General features: G+C 38.1%; 1 protein-coding gene across 2 annotated transcripts in view; it reads right to left on the reverse strand.

Annotated features, from left to right (window-relative positions):
• The window catches only part of PLSCR4 (phospholipid scramblase 4), a 37,553-nt gene extending 21,413 nt beyond the window's left edge, over positions 1-16,140 (reverse strand). Inside the window, exon 1 of one of the 2 annotated variants that reach the window (XM_036851540.1) lies at positions 16,036-16,140. The gene's annotated coding sequence lies outside the window, so the exon portion shown is untranslated. The remainder of the gene's footprint in view (positions 1-16,035) is intronic. The other variant, XM_036851539.1, reaches the window with a different exon arrangement.
• Between the last annotated feature and the right edge of the window lie 4,385 nt (positions 16,141-20,525).

The following is a 20,525-nucleotide window of genomic DNA, read 5'->3' on the forward strand; positions in this document are numbered from 1 at the left end:
TCACTCTGCTGTACACCTGAAACTAACACAACATTGTTAATCACCTATACTCCAATATAAAATACAAATTAAAAACAAACCAAAAAAATAAATAAATCAACAGGGACTTCCCTGGTGGTGCAGTGGTTAAGAATCCGCCTGCCAGGGTGGGGGACGCGGGTTCGATCCCTGGTCCGGGAAGATCCCACATGCCGCGGGGCAACTGGGCCCGTGTGCCACAACTACTGAGCCTGTGCTCCTAGAGCCCATGCTCCACAACAAGAGAAGCCACCGCAATGAGAAGCCTGCGCACCGCAACAAAGAGTAGCCCCCACTCGCTGCAACTAGAGAAAGCCCGTGCACAGCAACAAAGACCCAACGCAGCCAAAAATAAATAAATAAATAAATAAATAAACTGAAAAAAAAGTAAATAAACAAAACAATGTAATAGTGAAAAAAGCAAACGAAAACATCTAATACGTAAATGGCCAACGCTACTAAACTCAAGTACTTCTAAATTCCCAGTCCATGTTCTTTCCAATGAGTCGTCCTGCTTATCAGAGTACAGAATGTGGTCATTTGTGTTGCTCCAGTAGGGTAGAAATCACCGATACAGGGTAGGTATGCCAAAGAAGCACTAGAACACTATATGAGTGAGTAGTCAATACAGACTGAGTTGACCCAGCGAATGTCACCATGGCATAAGCCAGTATGTAGATTCTAGCCTCCTGCCAAGCCTGCGTCAGTCTTGGACCATTTCCTCTCCCTCTCTGGAGCTGGAGTTAGTTGTACAACGTCCTACGTGTCTTAAAAGTAAAAACAGTTCCCTGGAGCACACCACAAATCCAGACCCAACTGCAGGCCAACCAAGAGTTCCAGGAACTGGTCCTATTCCTTTAATGATGGTAATATCTGGTGTTTAGGAAAATGCCCCTACCTTTCTAGAACCTTAAATTCTGGACATTCCTAGGAATGTACCCTCAAGTGACTGCATGTGTACACACAGGTTATATACGAGAATGTTCTTGACACACTGTTCATACTAAAAGAAACTAAAAACATTTCCAGTGCCCATCAATGGTACACTGGATAAATATATTCTGGTATATTTATATGATATAATAGTATACTGTAGTGAAAACAAAGTACAGCCATACCCATCAACAGAGATGAATCTCGAAATCACAACACTGTACAAAAAAAAAGCAGTCATAGGAGAACACATGTGAGTCCATTTAAGAATGTTCAAAAGCAGGAAATGAGACAAAACACTTTTTTTTCTGATACATGTATGGGGAAAACTTTAAAGAATAAAATTAGGGAATTAATAACACAAAATTTAGGAAAACGGTTACCTGTGGAAAAGAAGTGATGTGGGTAAAATGTTTAGCTCTGGCCCTCAAGGGGCTTGAAGTTCCTGCTAATGTTCTAGTTCTAATAGGGTTGTGAAACAGGGGCGATGGGTTGTTACTAGTTTTTAAAGAGCACATATATGTTTACATCTGCATATTTATATGTATGACATTGTTTCACAATAAAAAAGAACCATCTGACAGTTATATGTTTAGTGTAACTTTCTAACTAAACATCTGTTGTTCCTTTCTACATCAAGCCTGGGGATTGCAAACTGTCAAATAACTGTGATGGAAAGTAATTAGAACAGATTATTGAGTTCCTTAGTAAAAATGGGCCAAATTATCCATCTATCCATCCATCTACTCATCCATCCATCCATATGTCCATCCAACTATCTAGAGTGGCAAATGGTATAGCATAGTGCAAAAGTGGCAAATGTTAACAATTGCTGAAGCTAAGTGAAGACAGAGATTTGAATATTTTTATTAAAAAAAAAAAAAACGTGAAGGAAAACAAATACATAATTCTGGACCCCAAAAGTGAAATAATACCTCTGGGGTCCAGGCCTGGAAATCTGTACTTTTAACACAGTCCCAGGTGATCCTTTTGATCAGGCATGTTTGGACTGATATAGTGTAAAGAAAAATAACAGTTCTCAACCATGCCAGGCAGAAATTAGCATTCAAATGTGATTCAAGCGATTGAAAAACACCTTGAAAAAATAAACCAATTTTGAAAAAATTTTATATCTTTAAGAATTTTTTAAAGTAACTAATATCAATGAATTTAAAGTAAAATACACCTACGCATTGCCTAACAAGCTGCAGGTGCTCATGGAATTTGTTTAGTCCTCCCTCCTTTGAGCCACTAGTTTCTTTTTTTTTCACCACTCTAAATTCTCTCCCCATTCTTAAAAATTTTACAATATAGTTTTATCAACAAATGTTATATAAGGCAGGATAATGTCCAGTTGGTACAGTCGTGAATGTTCTAACCTAATCTTCCTGTAACATTCAGTGGATTGTTTCAGATTTCTCATTCACTCAGCAAGGCCAGAAAGTGCCATACGTTGAAGAAAGACTAACTTTGGCTTTCTATCAAAAGGAAATCAGATAGAAAACTGAGCTGTGTCTCCATAATAGGTTAGCGTCACATGGTCTAGAGAACTCAATTGCAGAGGACTTCACATTTTCAAGGCTTAGGCTACATACAGGGGAATCTAAGCCAACTGAAGTGTAATTAAGAGGGAAAGGAGACATGGGTGAGATAGCATGAGGTTGGGGAAGCTGTGGTTTGCGGCTGTGCAAGGCAGCCCTGGTATCTTAAATGGCATCCCACAGCAAGAGAGCATTTACCCGGATACCACTTGCTGCAACAAACATTGCAGCTGTGTTATATGCTCATGCTTCAATTTCACCTTTGTAAATAGTGACACACTAGCAAAGTTCAATAAAACCGCAAGTCCTTGAACCATACCATGGATCACAAAACTGAAAATGATGATCAGCTCTTTGCAGTTGAGTATTTACTAGAATCTGTCCTGGTCTCTTGGCAAGAGAGACTCTGGGCACATGAGAATCTAGCCGTTCTTTAGGCACAAGGCTTGGAAACCTGCATATGAAATCTCAAACCTTGGGCTCTGCCTGTTTCCAGTGCCTTCAGCTGTGAGGAGAGAAAAGAAAGCAAGAGGTCCCTGTCCATATAATTCCTTCAGCTCCTTAGCAGGGGCGGGAAACACAGCTAGTTCTTGCAAAGCCCCAGTGCATCTACCACAGTCCCCTATTTGGGTATTCAAATGTAGTATTAGAAAAAATGCTGCCAGTCATTTAACATGTATTACTGAGCATCTACGTGTAGGACTTTATGCTGGGTTCCAAGCTGACACCAAGAGATGGGCTGGGACCTGGGACCCTCGTCTCCTCGAGCAACATAATACAAAGAAACTATAAGGGACTGAAAATAACTACACGCATGCACAGTGGGGCAATTATGAGCAATAAGATACAAAAAGGCCACAAAGCAACTGCCATTTCTGAGGTGCCGAGAGTAAAAGCAGAGTGCTGTCTGTGCACGGTCCCTGCACACAGCACCACCAAGGGGGTGGGAAGACCACCTAAGCTATGCCTCCTGCCCAACTGATCTGTCCCTACCCTCACCCCATTTAAGGAACCAGCTCACCCCCTGCCTCAGGGAGTGAGCAAGGCCACCTGCTTCTTGTTCTCACTCCCTCCTGCTGCAGCACGAGCCCCAGTAAAGCCTTGCCTGAATTTCTTGTCTGGCCTCTTATCAATTTCTACTGATTAAAGAGTCCAAGGACTTGGGTCGGTAACAATTCTAGCAGATATGATTTTATGAGCATTGTCTGTAAGGAGTTTCAAATTGGAAAAACTAGGAAAAAGAAAATGGAGACACTGCTGGAGGGCTTTCTGTATTTGTAGCTAAATGAAAGACAAATGAGTAAAGCATAGCTTAAGTGTCTACTTATATTTTTAAGATGAATTGATTTATTTAGTAATAGACTTTAAAATGAGCAGAAAATTTAAAGATATCATCTCTTTGCCACTTATTTCAAATATACTGTGAAACTAATAAATATATTTGTTTAAATGTAAGGTACCAATGACTATACCCTAACTTATTCAAACTATTCCATTTTTACTGTTTACACCTTTTTGGTATTATGAACAATGCTATATAATTTCCATTTACATAAATATTTGCACACACCTCTGCCATTCTCTTATGATAAAACAATTTAAGAAGGATTCATGTTCTATAGGTGGATGTTTCTTATAATTTAGGGAACATTTTGCCATTTTCTTTATAGCAAGACTTCTTCAGTTTAAACCTAAATCATATCTGAGTGACCATCTCAATATTAAATATTATCTTCCTTTAAACTTTTCCCATATGCTAAGGAAAATTTCCTTTTGTATTACCATGCCATTAAATATAATTCTTAATTCCTTAAATATTAAGAATAATAATGTGGTTTTTTTTTTTTTTTAAGAATAATAATGTGTTTTTTGAAAGAGAAAGTTTAACTGATACGATGGCTTAATAGATTTTAAAGAATCACTAATGCAAAAGTATTACAGAATAGTAGGTACTCAGGAACTTTTACTTATATTCAAAAGGATTGTTGATTCTTCCTTTTATAAGTGACCCTTTAAATACCTATTGCTAATTCAAACATATAAAACTTCTATTCATTTCTTCGAATGAAGCAAGATAAAGACAAATGGAAATTTAATGACTGCCTAGGGAAACAGCCCCCCAAATTGGAGGTTTAAAAGCAACAGATACATTGTGTTTCTAATTTAGCTTGCCTGTGGATTCTGGATTGAATATTACAATAGCTAGGTAACTAATTTTTTGAAAGAAAGAAATTCTAAATTAACACACGTTTAGGGGTAGGCTCCTTGAAATCACTGCTGAAGAACAAACTAGTTCAAATCAGATTTGACAGGGGTATCCAGAAATATGGCCTCTGATCCCACCCAAATCTTATGCGTTTAGGGTTTAACTAGATTTTTGCAGTAAATTCACTAGAGGTATTACGTGTTCTTTTGCTCACTTTTCTTTTTACATTTCTTAGCTTTATATTGATGGATGAAAAAGACTGGATGTCCAAAAACTGATTATTATTTTTGTGGCCAATATATCAAATCAGATCTCCCATTATTGATGATCCCTTTCTATCTTTAACTTGTATTCAACAAAAATACTTTAAAACATCTTCATAGGCAGTTTACAAATATTAACTTCATAGAAAGCTTTATAGAAGAGATACTATAATAGAGGTGGAAACTGAGGCAGAGAGAAGTTATTAAAAGGCTCTTCTCCAAGGCTGTACAGTTAGCAAGAAGTTCTGGCAGCACTGACTGGTGACCCAGTTTCCCTGCCTTCCTTTTACCCAGTGCAGCTGCCTACCTTTTGGCCAAACCAGAACTCTTCAATATTTGCCTTTGAGGTAGGGTAGAGTTGAAAATAGAAAAATAGTTGACCCTGAACAATGGGGGTTAAGGGTGCTGACCCTCAGCAGTCTAAGATCCACCTATAACTTTTCAGTTGGTCCTCTCATCCCTGGTTCACATCCGCGGATTCAACTAACTTCAGATCATGTGGTACTATAGTTCCTATTTAGTAAAAAAAATCTGATTATAAGTGGATCCGTTGTTCAAACCTGTGTTGTTCAAGGGTCAACTGTATGTACAATTTAATGAGCTACTTTTTGTCTTTGTAAGGCACAGCAATTCTGGTGATAGACTTGGTAAAATCAAAAAGCAAAAACAACTAGTTCAAATATGCTACTCTTTGAATATGAAATTCATTTTATAATTGGGTGGGTCTGGTTTTTGAAATGGTTTTACAGTAATGGTGATACATTTATATTAATCTCTCTACTGTGGCTCAACAAAAGTTTTGTGGATTATAGACTAATTCATATGTGGCGTTACCATGGATAATAAAAACGTTAGCTGTAAATTTTAAACTGAATCAGTTTATGTATTTCAGCAAGTGTAATGAGGTAGGTGAAAAATTCATTTCACAAAAAATTCTGCAGCAAGATTTCTTATGATACAAACAGAGCTCAGGAAGAAGATGTTTTTCATGGGTTTCCCCAACCCTTGTCCCTGAGAAACTGGCCCAAAAGGAGACCATGTTTATGAAAGGGAGGGCTGGGGTCTCTGCCATCCTATTATGGCCCAACAAAGCCACTGGGGCAAAAAGAAAACCCCTTTCTGGCTTGGAGGGGGTGCCATACGGTGGAGAGAGAGTGGAGAAGAGGAAGGAGGGCAGCGGAGAATGAGCCTCTTCATAAAGAAACTTCAAGAGTAGGAAGAGAGAGAGAATTAGCAGCAGGTACAATAAAAAGTTAACGGTCTTGAAGTAAGAGCCTTAACAAGGATTAAGTTTTATGGAACCCCCAACTAGAAGGTAAGTTTCCGAAAGAAAGATTTTTATTTTTTTACTCCTGTACTCCTAGTACATAGAAGAGTGCCTGCACATGGTAGGTATCCGAAAAATATTTTTTAAATGAAGCTTTTTGCTGTGTAAAATCCTATGCTACACCCTTTAAGAAAATCTACACTAAAAGCTTGAATTATTCTTCCACATCTCTGGGTATATTTTTGTTTTCTCTGAATACAATTCCCTACAGATTCTGGATCATGATGGACTACAGGATTTATGCACTTTACACATCAGTTTCTCTGTGTAAATTTCCTTTATTTAAAAGCTTTCTGACTGTTAGTTGATTCACATGGAGATAGTTGCCCTGAATTTGTATATTTTTGTCCCTTTTGCATTGTCTATAGTATTACATTATTGTGCTCATAATATAAATTGCAGATGTAATTCTCTTGACCACATACTATCTCTACAACCTCATATGTAGAGATTACTATGTTAAAAATTATTTATATTTACTAAATATGTAAATATCACACACACATACATGACATATAATACTGTTTACATATTATATACTTTTATTTATACATATAATTATATAATACATAATACTAAACCACAGGGTTGGAAAGCATAGGTAAACCGGTCATATTTCTAACTTCTCAAGCAGATAACTGTTGTTACACTTCAATTTAAAACTACCTTGGATGAGGCCAAATAGAAGATTTTTTTTTTAATAAATTTATTTTTTAATTTGTTTTTGGCTGTGTTGGGTCTTTGTTGCTGCACACAGGCTTTCTCTAGTTGCGGCGAGCAGGGGCTGCTCTTCGTTGTGGTGCACGGGCTTCACATTGTGGTGGCTTCTCTTGTTGCGGAGCACGGGCTCTAGGCTCACGGGCTTCAGTAGTTGTGGCGCACAGGCTTCAGTAGTAGTGGCACGCAGGCTCAGTAGCTGTGGCTTGCAGGCTCTAGAGCACAGGCTCAGTAGTTGTGGCACACGGGCTTAGTTGCTCTGCGGCAATGTGGGATCTTCCCAGACCAGGGCTCGAACCTGTGTCCCCTGCACTGGCAGGCGGATTCTTAACCACTGCGCCACCAGGGAAGTCCCGAAAATGGGATTTTTTTAAGTGAAAATTTTAAATATTTTTTTAGAAAAGATTTAAAGTATTTTTTAAAGGAGCAGTTAGCTATAAAGAGCTGAGGAGTTACCTACTGATTAATTAATGAATTAATTCTTCAAATGAACTGATATAATATACATAAAACACTCAGTGTCATTGGATTTCAGTTTTAGATATCGATTATTAATTATCTGTGAGGTTCCAGGAACTTTGTATATGTTGATTGAGGTGGATATTACAATTTTCATTACACAGGTAAGGAAACAGAAGCCCATAGAGTTTAAATAATCTGTTCAAGGTCACAGTTCTATAAACTGGGGAAACAGTAGTTCAAAACACCATCATCAGAGGCCAGGTTAGTATTCTAAATGCCACTGAAAATTACTTTCTGCACCTTGCTGCCCTCTCCAGCTCTCCCCACTACTATTACTGTACTCTACCCTCTAAAATGAAAATAGGCTTTTCTACTGAACTCCCTTTCAACTTCCCTTTTGTAAGATTTTTGAAATATATGTACAATTGGGAGAGAAATTATCCATGAACCAGGAGGAAAAAAATTCATAAGAGGTCACATGTTCCAGTTCTGAGTCAGAGTCAGTAAATCTACACAACTGAATGCAATTAATGTAGAAAAAATGATTGGGCATTTGAAGGTCCTGAAAATTAAACAGTAGCAAGAGCATGGGAGAAGAAGTCCAGAATGGGAAACACTATGAAACCAGAATCAGTTTCCTAATTTTTCTCTGGTATCTCTAGCATGATACTATTTCAAGGCAGCCTGACACACAGTACCAAGTGCCAGATGCAGAGAGATCAGGAGAAGCCCTCTGGTCCTGGCTTAAGCAGAGGGAAAGGGGGAATCCCTGCAGCTCAGAAAGAGTTGCAGAATTCCCCAATATTTTCTCATTTTCTCCATTCCCTCATGTTGGGGAAGAAAATACAGTTTTTAAGTAAAGGAATTAAATATTTTTTCTATTGTGCATATTTAATTATTCAAGTACCGAAACATATATTTATGTACCTATTATAAAGAACTAAGAAAATGATTCCAAAAATCAGGAACATGATCAAATTTTCAGATGTTTTACTTCTTTTCTATTGAGAAAACTTCTTTGAAAACTTTTATAAGTACATAAATGTCCAATATTAAAACAATTCAAAAACAACTGAGACAAAAATTTAAAATAAAAATTAACACCTTCTGTAGCCAAATCTAAAGGGGGTATTTCATATAGATTTTTAAATTGGATCAAGTTGCTAAAGATTTTTTTAATAAATAAATATTTTTTAGATTATGACATTAAATCAGGTGTCTTTTAAAAATTTTCTGTTACAGTACTATTCAAGGGTACTTAGCATAGCAGAAATTTGCAAAAGGATGATTAATAGGATATGCAACGTTCCTACAAGGATTTTCCAAATTATTAGCTCATCATTTGAGGTTATCACCTCCAAAATGAGTGTAGCTATGTCTTCAACACTCCACTCTTACCAAGAATATTTAAGAAAGTCAATTTGCTACATATATTACTAAATAATATGGTTCAGTTTGTTCTCATGAGTGTAAAAATTGTGAAATTTTCATCACGTTGACACCGAAGAAAAACTACGCATATGTTTCATAGAGAGCTTCAGTCACACACAGAACACACCCAGACACGTATACATTAAGTATACCTGTATAAAAGTTTGAACAAATTGATTTCCAAAGTTCCTTCCTGCACAAAAATCCTACAGCTCAGCAAGCAAATATGGTGATTCTCAAGGAGGAGGCGGGTAGCTGTATAAAAGAAATCTAGAGCTACTCCAAATAGGACTTAGCACACAGCAGACCAGGTGAGGCTCACGCTGCTAGTTCACTCTGAGAACCACTAGGCTAGAGAACTTCCTTCACAAAGTGTATGAGGTTTGAAACCATTTTCCAAGCAATTCTGACATACCCCTCACCCCCCCAACACACGCCCAACTTCGGGTAACATCCATTCCTCACTCAAAAAAAAGCCATCTTCTAAAAGAATCACATCTTTTTTGTTTTTGCATCTTTATTGGAGTATAATTGCTTTACAGTGTTGTGCTAGTTTCTGCTGTATAACAAAGTGAATCGGCTATAGGTATACATATATCCCCATATCTCCTCCCTCCCACCCTCCCTATCCCACCCCTCTAGGTCGTCACAAAGCATTGAGCTGATCTCCCTGTGCTATGCAGCAGCTTCCCACTAGCTATCTATTTTACATTTGGTAGTGTATATATGTCAGTGCTACTCTCTCACTTCGTCCCAGCTTCCCCTCCCCTGCTGTGTCCTCAAGTCTGTTCTCTATATCTGCGTCTTTATTCCTGCCCTGCCACTAGGTCCATTGGTACCATTTTTATAGATTTCATATATATGCGTTAGCATACGGTATTTGTTTTTCTCCTTCTGACTTATAAAAGAAACTTATCTTAATAAATTCAATTAAACCTTCAATTTACTTTTATAATACCTACCTAAATTTTTTCCTCAAACCTCATTTGTAAACCAAGGTAAACATCCTCTAAAGTTCAAGAGAAATCCAAAATATGTTGTAAGATTTTTGTTTTAAGTGATACATTCTCATTCTCGTAGGAGTACAGAATGAAACAGTAGTAACTGTAAACTACATAAATATCTAGCATAGTAGTTAAGAAAACACATTATAGTGAAATGTTATAACATCATATTCCTTTAAAAATATGGTCACAATAATTTTGTAAAAATAATTAAAATGCTTACAATAATCTGCATAATTATAATATGGAAAGTTTTGTTTTTAAAAGTATTTAAAATCTAGAGAATATGCTAAAGTATAAATAATATTTCCTTTTCAAGTTTTCTATAAGAAATGTATAATAGATTTTATAATCTGAAATGAAAAAAATAATAGAAATAGAACTGACAATCTAGACTCTTATAGTGAATTTAACTAAAAAGACCTGAGGTTCATAAAAGATGAAAACTTTACACACCCTTCCAAGCATAATTCTCTTTACAGACTTGAAGCCAAAATCTTGGCTCCTGTGGTGTATTGTGTTAGTTTTATGGGTTTCCTAGTCACCAGGGAACTAGATAGTTGAGTGGGCTCAGTATGAATGGATTAAAGTCTGATGATTATGAAGGATTCTGTCATTCCTGTTCCACACCTTGGCAACTTAATAGGTTGCTGTTACATGGGCTGGAATTAAGAAACTATCCTACTCAAAAAGCAATTACAGAGGCCTGCACTAACAAGATAAATTTAGCTCTGTTACTTTGGAATAAAACATGCAGTAGAAGTAACCCAGAGACACATGGAATCTTTCATTAGAACAATATTTTGTTTATATATTTAATATATATATTTATTATATATTTATATATTTAATATATATTTAATATATATATTTAATATATATATTTATATATTTAATTATATATTTGCATGAAATTAATCCTACAAGAAACTTGAGAGAAATGGTGACTAATTTTCACTATGAACAAATGAAAATGTTGGCAAAATCTAATCAATTTATATTCTGTTTTTATAATTTATACAAACGTTTTTCTTATTTTAGTCACACCATGGTTCCTTCCAAACAAAAGGTCTATGGTAGGACATTTCCTTCTTTTTAGCAGGAGGTTGGTTATTCAGCTTTATTTAAAAACAAAAGAATTAGATTAAATGGGAGCAAACTGATAGTCACAGTTGATAGATAACTTTTATTAAACGTATTAGCTTAATTTTTTTAAAGAGAAAATCAGGTCTCTCCATTTTAGCTTTCAGAGGAGGCATGTTTTTGTTACCTGGAGTACAAAAAATTCCAGAAGAATAATATAATCATGATGTTTATATAATACATTTTCGGAAACATTACCATGACAATCATGATATCTAAAAGATTGCCAGATAATGCCTTATTGTGTCATTTTCTGGCTAGTCTTCTAGCATTAAAAACTGTAACAAAACAGGATGTCAGGTGACCTACAATTAAATCATTTTGATAAACCTTACATGTATAAAAACAGCCATTTTAGAATGTGTTATCTGCAAAAGTACATATATTTATATCACAAAAAGGATCCTTCCTACCTAGATCCCCATTTCCCTTCTCAAAAGGCAGCCACAGATACTAGATTTTTTGTGTCCTCCAAGAGGTTTTCTAAGCAAACACAAACTAATATATATGCCTTTTAATACAAAAGGCAGTTTCCTATATACTGTTTCGTATCTTGTTTTTTCATTTATTAAAATTCTTTGATGTTGATTACATTTCAGTTCAGATAACCTTATTATTTTTAAAGGCTGCACCACAGTTCAAACTGGCTGCTTGATGAAAATTTAAATTGTTCCCAAATGTATGCCATTACAAACAATGCTGAAATAAATTTACATATTTTGTGCACCAGTGTATTGAATCCCCGGAAGTAGAATTGCTGGATAAAAGTTTTGAACATTTTTATTTTGACATATATTGTCAAACTCTTTGTCAAGAATATGAATCAACTCACATACCAGACAAAAACGTGTTCCATTCCTAACACTATGTTTTATCAAAATTTTGTCATTGTCAATCTGAAAGGTGAAAACATTTCAGTTTTATTTTCCATATCTTGAGCAGTTTTTAGTCTTTGCTTAAAAGTCATTTTCAGCTCCATTTCTGTGAACTGCCTCTTTGTCATGTGCCCATTTTTCTGTTTGCTAGGTTTTTTAAAAAGTTTCTTTTCAAGCTGCTCAACATCACTAATTATTAGAGAAATGCAAATCAAAACTACAATGAGGTATCACCTCACACCAGTTAGAATGGGCATCATCAGAAAATCTACAAACAACAAATGCTGGGGAGGGTGTGGAGAAAAGGGAACCCTCTTGCACTGTTGGTGGGAATGTAAATCGATACAGCCACTATGGAGAACAGTATGGAGGTTCCTTAAAAAACTAAAAATAGAATTACCATATGACCCAGCAATCCCACTACTGGGCATATACCCGGAGAAAACCATAATTCAAAAAGACACATGCACCCCAATGTTCACTTCAGCACTATTTACAATAGCCAGGTCATGGAAGCAACCTAAATGCCCATCGACAGACGAATGGATAAAGAAGATGTGGTACATATATACAATGGAATATTACTCAGCCATAAAAAGGAACAAAACTGGGTCATTTGTAGAGACGTGGCTGGATCTAGAGACTGTCATACAGAGTGAAGTAAGTCAGAAAGAGAAAAACAAAATCGTATATTAACGCATATATGTGGAACCTAGAAAAATGGTACAGATGAACCGGTTTGCAGGGCAGAAGTTGAGACACAGATGTAGAGAACAAACGTATGGACACCAAGGGGGTAAAGCGGCGTGGGGGAGGGGGATGGTGGTGTGATGAATTGGGAGATTGGGATTGACATGTATACACTGATGTGTATAAAATGGATGACTAATAAGAACCTGCTGTATAAAAGAGATTTCTTTTCATGTTGTTTATATGAATAGTATTACAACTTTATTTTATGCTAAGAATTTTTTCTCAAATTTGTCATGAATGTTAACATTTTTGCCATGTATTCTTTTTGATTTTTTTTGTAGTCTAATTTTTGCCTGTTTTACTGATTTTGAAAATGTGATAATACTCAGTATTGTTGATAATGTGATGAGAGAAATATACTCTTACAAACTTTTTGAAGGACAGCATCTCTCTCATCCTGAAGAATGAGTACTATAAAAGTGATTTTAGGACAATGTTACTGAAATATATAAAGAGTATAAAAACTACTGTATTTCGTTTTTAAAAAAGTTAACAGGCTGTGAAACCCCTCAAGCAAAACTTTTCAATTGTGTGCCTATAGGAAACATCATAGTAATCAATACTAAGGAAGTAGATAAAGGAAGGGATTTTCAAAGAAAGAACCTGAAAGAGAACATTCAAAGAGAAAGTAAATGAAGTGAACAATATGAAAAGCTCTGTGAAAGAAAATATATTTCTTCTACACCGAATGATAACTAATATATCCAGAAAGGAATTATATACCTAAATTACTAATTACAATCTCAAGATCTTTACTATTTATTATTTTATTTTTCCTATTATAAAAACATCACTTTTTACTTACAAACATGTATATATTTATAGAACAAAACATGAATATACATAATAATATATGCATACCTCAGAGCTATTGCATGTTCAGTTCCAGACCACAATAAAGCAAATACACATATATACATATAAATATATGTATATATACACACCCACATACATAAACATTTATACATACTGTGGTTCAACTTGTTTTTCGTTTCTGTTTGTTTTCGTTTCAATTTATAATATACTTTGGACATATTTCCACTTTAGAACATTTAGAACTATCAAATGTTTTAAACTATTATTATTCCACTGTAGATGTACAATTAATTATGTAACCAAATTCCAATCATTGGTTACAAAACTATTCCCAAGTTTTCTATTACAAACAATCCTACTGTGACCATCTTTGACACAGATTTTTATTTGCACACTTAGGAGCACAATGAATTCCAATAAGTGAATGAATATTAAAATTTTTAAGTTATCACCATAAAAAAGTTTTACCAATACATTTCCACTAAGAGTTTGTTAATAGTATATTTCTCTCACCACACTATCAACAAAACTGAGCATTATCACATTTTCAAAATCAGTAAAACAGGCAAAAATGGTCTTACTTTAATTGCATTTTTCTGATAATGTGGCTGAGAGTCTTCATTCCCCTTATCATTTGTGTTTCTCTTACTTTGAATTGACACTTTTCATTCTCAAATTGGATTGTTGATCTTAAAAGTCCTTAATGAGAGCTCCAGGCATATAAGAAAATTAGCTCTTTTTCTGTTAACAATTTCCATTTGTATCTGTTTTGTTTTGTTTTTCTTGCATGCAGATGTTAAGAATCATGTCCCTACATGGGCTTTAGGTTTTTCTATCAACCTCAAAAATGCTTTCCCACATGCTACACTCACAAACATTCATTCAGCTTTTCTTCTTTTTTAGGTTTCATATATTTCGACTTAAATTAGTAAATCATCTAGATTTCATTTGTATGTTAAGAATGAGGGAAATTTCAAGTTTTATTATTAGGTTTCCCAAATAAACACCTGATTGTCCATACATGATGGATTAAATGTTATTTATTCTCCATTCCCTAATTTAAATGTATGCTTATCAAATGTCAGCTTTCCTTTTATTCTTAAATGTCTCTTCAGTTTCTTTGATTTGTCTGGTAGTAGATCTATTCCCTAGTGGCCTTTTAATCACTACAGCTTTATAAGACCTTTTATTATATAGCAATATCCCCGTATATATGTATACATATGTACATTTTTCTTTGAATTGAAATCTTCCTGGCAAGTAGTTGTTTTTCCACTTGAGCTAAACAGTTGCTTTAAAAACAAACAAAAAAAATTCGGTTTGGATTCTGTTTAATTTATATGTTCTTTTAGAGAAATGATACCTTTGTCTAGAAGAATGCTATGTATTTCATTGTATTTTTATCTATACATTCTCATATGTAGTATATTTTCATCTATGTCCCTAGAGCTTTGTCTTTTTTAAAATACGTTTTTCAAGTTATTTCATGCCAAACGGAATGGTTTATTTTGTTCTATTTTCCAGTTTATACATATAACATCTATTGATAACTGTTAACGTGTCCTCCTGCCTACCTCACTGGCCTATACAACTCAACAACGTCATAAAGTATGATAAGGAGCATTCTTGGCTTTTCCAAATTTCCTGGAAGTGATGCTAGCGTTCCAAGATTTACCGTGATAGCGAGATAGATAGATGGAGGGTATCCTACTCGTAATGTAGTAACACCCAATATAAAATATTAAAGCTTTACCCTTTTAAGCAGGTGGGAATCGACCTTAGTGCATAATATCTTCATCTCTGTACTAGTTTGGGTAGATAACACACTAGATACGCAACAAAGTAAAAACTCAACTAAATTGTAGGTCCTCAGACCAGAAAACAAATGAAAGAAAATTCTAAGTCTTGAAACATAAACGTTTTATTTTATAGAAACAAAGCAACTGTACGCCGAAATAAATTACCACCCGCCCCCCATGTCTGCCTGACTGCCAAAGCGAGAGTTGGGTTCTCTCCTGTAACCCCCGTCTCTCTGCCAGCAAAGCACGTCAAGAAGTGGCTGCAAATCCTTTTACCTGCGAGTCGGCCAGGCCCGGGTCCGCAAAGCTGCGCGGAGCGAGCGCCCGCCAGAGACGCCAGCGGAGCCGCGTCCGGGGCAGGAGACGCGGGAAAGGGGCGCAGCGCGGCCGGGCAGCGCAGCCCGCTCTCCGGGGCGCGCTTCTCCGCGGCCGGAACGCTCTCCCCTCCACAGCCTCCGCCCCCGGGCCACGACCGCCGACTTCTGATCCAGGGCGCCCCGACCCCTCACCCAGCGCCGGAGACGGCTCGCTGCCAGCCAGGCCCACGCGTCCACCTGGCAGACATGCGCCGAGCGCCCCGAAACTTCGGAAACCACCTGGGGATGCGGCGCGGGGCGCGGCGGGCCGGGGGGCAGCCGGGCCGGGGGGCAGCCAGCCCAGGACACCGCGTGCCCCCGCGTCCGCCGGCCTCGGGCCTCTCCTCGAGGCGCCCGCGACCCGGCTCTCCGCCTGCCCGGCCCCACTCACCTCCCGGCCCGCCGTCCGCTCGGCACCCGCGACGCCAGGCCTGGGGTCTGAGTTTATCCAGGGAGGACAGAGAAAGGGGCGGGGCGGGGAAATGGAGAAGGAAGAGGAGGATTTTGAAATGAAAAACCACACAGAGCCCCGCGGGGGAGGGGTCGGGGGCGTGGTCCCGCGGGCGGGGACCCTCCACGGGGCGCCGTCTCCCCGCCCCGCCCCGCCCCGCCCCGCCCCGCCCCCGCGCTGGGAGCTCCTCCGCCGAGGGTCCGCTGCCCCTGGAGGCTCGGGCCGCCGCTGAAGCCCGCTTTCCAGTAAAAATGCACAGGAGACAGGAAAAGAGGGAAAACTAGTTGTCACCGCTCACATGTGAGGTGAAGAAAAAGATAAAAGCAAGTCGACGGTTGCCTCTAATCCTAAAGGCACTTTCTAGAGCTGTGAGGCAGGGCTTCGTGGCAGAGATTAAAGAGCCCATAAAGGAAAAGAAGAAACCAGCCTTTCGTAAGAGCCCTGTTAATTTGCGTCTGTCCCACCCCCCAGACCCTTGGCTTGGAGAATTGGCCTTGGCGATGCAATGCGGGCTGGAAACAGGCGCGGGGCCCAGGCATTTGTTTTCCTTTCCACTGGATTGGAGGAGGCCAGTTTGATGTTGGAGGGAGGGAAGGAGGAAGGGGTGCCAGAAAAGGGGAGTGGGGGAGCTGGGTCGCCTATGTTTTCTGAGAGAAAAATGGCATTTGTTAATTACTGTTGTTAGGCACAAGTATTGGTTTCAAACTAATGAAGTTTAGATCTGTGGTCCATGGGAAGGAACACAACCCACTGACAGGAACTGAGGGAATCTAGATATCTCTGACCTTATAAAGAATCAGAACTGGACAGAAGTAAATTAGATTAAGTTCTGAAGAGTACTTGGCAGTGCCCCACTATGGGAGAAGTTTGGATAGGGGAAGGCGTATGGGAGTGGAGTTCTGGAATTTTCCATTTTCCCCTTATGAATGCTATCTGCTACTGTGTGTGTGAAATAGATTTTAAAAATTCGTATTACATTTATCAGTAGTAATTGCATGGGACATTACCCAAATACTGAAATAATGTTATATTGAAAGCATAAAACGAAGTAGTGCCAAAAGTACAGCTAAATATGATACTATTTATTAGCTTTGTTTTAAATTCATGAGAGTGATTCAGAGATTGAGTTTATGAATGCAAACATCCAAAATGATCACATGAATGATCCCCAATAATTCAGGAGCAAAACATGGCTTGTGAAACATATCGCTTTGGGGAGGGATAAAGAAACGATTGAAAGTATTTCATATGCGCCAAATCCCAAGTTTTGAGGGGAAGAATAATGATCAAACCTGTGTCTTTATGAAATTCCTGATCTGGTGATGTTCCAACTCAAATCCTTCAGGGGATGAAAAATTTACTGTTTTTTGTACTAATCCTACTTTATTTGCCCTATTGCTCCCTAGCTACATCTCTTAGTATTATTTTCTTTTTATTGGTTTTTCCTACATTACCACAATCTTCTTAGAGTTAATATTGTACCTCTTCACGTGAAATTAGGAAGTTTGCAAAGCACTTTTTGGTACCTCAATCCTATATGTCATTGCTATCATGTTTTACATGCACACAAATTATAGACTACATAATTAAATGTTATGTTTTGCTAAAGCAATCAGTTGTCTTTACAGCTATTAGGAGATGAAAAATAGTTTTTATATTCACCCATAAATACACAGTTATCTGCTCTTCATTTTTTCTTGTAGTTAAAGAGTTTTATCTATTGTCACATCCCTTCAGGCTGGGGAATTTCCTTTAGCATTTCTTATAGTGCAGAACAGCTAGAGATAAATTCTCTCAGCACTGTTTAATCTGAAAGTATTTTTTTGTATGCATTTTAAAATGATATCTTCACTGGATATAGAATTCTGAGTGGACAGATTTTTCTTTTCTTCCCCAACAGCTTTGAGTTACATTTTTATCTGACGGGATTCAGATTTTTGGCTTTAAGGTAAAGTTTTTAGCTTTGGTTTTCTGCAATTAGGCTGTGATGTGTGGTTTTCTTTGTATTTATCCTCCTTGGAAGCCTTCGAGCATCAAAGATAGATGATAGGTTGATATTTTCACCATTTGGGAAACATCCAACCATTATTTCTTTAACTTACCTCCCTACACCATTCTCTATTCTTTCCTTCTGTAAATTCGATTAAATGTATCTTAGACCATTTAATGTTGCCTCACAGGTCAGCAAGACTTGTTTACTTTTTTCCAATACAGTAAGTCCCCTACATACGAATGAGTTCCATTCCGAGAGCGTGTTCGTAAGTCCAATTTGTTCATAAGTCCAACAAAGTTAGCTTAGGTACCCACTAACACAATCAGCTATATAGTACTGTAATAGGTTTATAATACTTTTCACACAAATAATACATAAAAAACAAACACAAAAAATAAAGAAAACATTTTTAGGATCTTCCCTGAACAGGGATTGAACCCATGTCCCCTGCATCGGCAGGAGGATTCTTAACCACTGTGCCAACAGGGAAGTCCAGGATTATTGTTAATTTTGTGAAAGTGATAATGGCATGACGGATATGTAAAACATAGCCTTGATGGCCTGGTTTCTCTTACTGATAAGGAAGACTCCAGGCTCCTCTCTCCTCCGGCTCCAGGGGTCCTGCTGGGTAGGCAAACCTTGATTCTGCTTGTGTTGGAAGGTCTCCTGCAGAGGCTGTGGCTCACCACGAGGACAAGGACACTGACAGCAGAAGTTCTGGGAAGTACTCCTTAGCGTGAGTCCTCCCAGAGTCAGCCATTAGCCCCACCAAAAAAAAGATCCCACATGCCTCAGAGCAGCTAAGCCCGCACTCCACAACTACTGAGCCTGTGCTCTAGAGCCCGCGAGCCACAACTATTGAAGCCCGTGTGCCACAACTACTGAAGCCCACGCGCCTAGAGCCCATGCTCCGCAACAAGAGAATCCACCGCAATGAGAAGCCCGCGCACCGCAACGAAGAGTAGCCCCCGCTCACCACAGCTAGAGAAAAGCCTGCGCGCAGCAATGAAGACCCAACACAGCCAAAATAAATAAATAAATAAATAAATATATTAAAAAAAGAAAGGACCTTATTAACTATGAGAATTTGGTAAAAAAATAAATAAGTAAATAAATAATCCTCAATATCATCTAAAAAAAAAAAAGAAAAGAAAACATTTTTAATCTTACAGTACAGTACCTTGAAAAGTGCAGTGGTACAGTACAACAGCTGGCATACAGGGGCTGGCATCAAGTGAACAGGCAAGAAGAGTTAACTGACTGGAGGAGGGAGAGGAGGTGGGAGATGACAGAGCTGAAGGATCATCAGCAATAGGAGATGGAGGGCAAGCTGCAATTTCACTCACGCCTGACATAGATGACACGGGTTCTGATTCCTTACTGGATTCAATTCTATCTGCCCTCTTGAAAAAACAATCCAGTGATGTCTGGGTAGTAGCTCTTTTTTTCTCATATAGATAACAGAGACTGCATTCTGAACAGCTGCTGCAACCTTCGTGAACCATTCTACGTTCAGGTCCTGTGCCTCGAAAACTAACAGCGCCTCCTCAAATAAAGAAAATCCTCTTGCCATTTCCTGGGTCGTGAATCTCTTCAGTTCTTCAGTTACTTCTTCTTCCTCTTGTCTCTCTTCATCCTTACTATGGGCCACCAATTCCATCAGGTCTTCATTAGTAAGCTCCTTGTGTTGCAGAGCATGGAGTTCAATGAAATTGTCCTCTTGCAGATCTCTCTTCTTGCTGAGGGTCACTAAGTTGCTGAAGACCTCTTTGGACTCCTCATCCACCTTCTCAAATCCATGAAAATCATGAACAAACTGTGGGCAAAGGTTCTTCCAAATCCCATTCATGGTAATGGCCGTAACCTCACACCAAGCAAAGTCAATGTTTCTTATGGCCTTGTAGATGTTATAGTCCTTCCAAAATTGTTGCAATGTTGTTCCTGATTCGTCACTCACCTTTACTGCCTGACAAAAAGTGTGACATAAATAATATTTCTTGAAAGTCGCTATAACTCCCTGGTCCATAGGTTGGATGAGCGACATAGTATTCGGTGGCGATGCACTACTTTGACATTGGGATGAAAGTCATCCATGAATGGGAGGTGGCCCAGAGCATTGTCAAGCAGCAAAAGAATGTTGAATGGGATCTCCTTCTCCAAGCTATATTTCTCTACCTCTGGGATAAAGTGGTAGAAAAACCCGTCCTGGAAAATGGCCTGTATAACCCAGGCTTTGGGGTTACTCTTCCACACAACAGGAAGAGAGCCCATGGCTATGTTTTTAAGGGCTTTTGGGTTCTCTGAATGATAAACTAAGAGAGGCTTCAGCTTCACATCACCAGAAGCACTGCCACCAAACAAGAGAGTTAGCCTGTCCTTTGCTGCTTTATAGCCTGGCATCAACTTTTCCTCCTTACTGATCTAACTTCGGTCTGGC

This window comes from Balaenoptera musculus, chromosome 4 (genome assembly GCF_009873245.2).
Source record: "Balaenoptera musculus isolate JJ_BM4_2016_0621 chromosome 4, mBalMus1.pri.v3, whole genome shotgun sequence".
Taxonomy (NCBI): domain Eukaryota; kingdom Metazoa; phylum Chordata; class Mammalia; order Artiodactyla; family Balaenopteridae; genus Balaenoptera; species Balaenoptera musculus.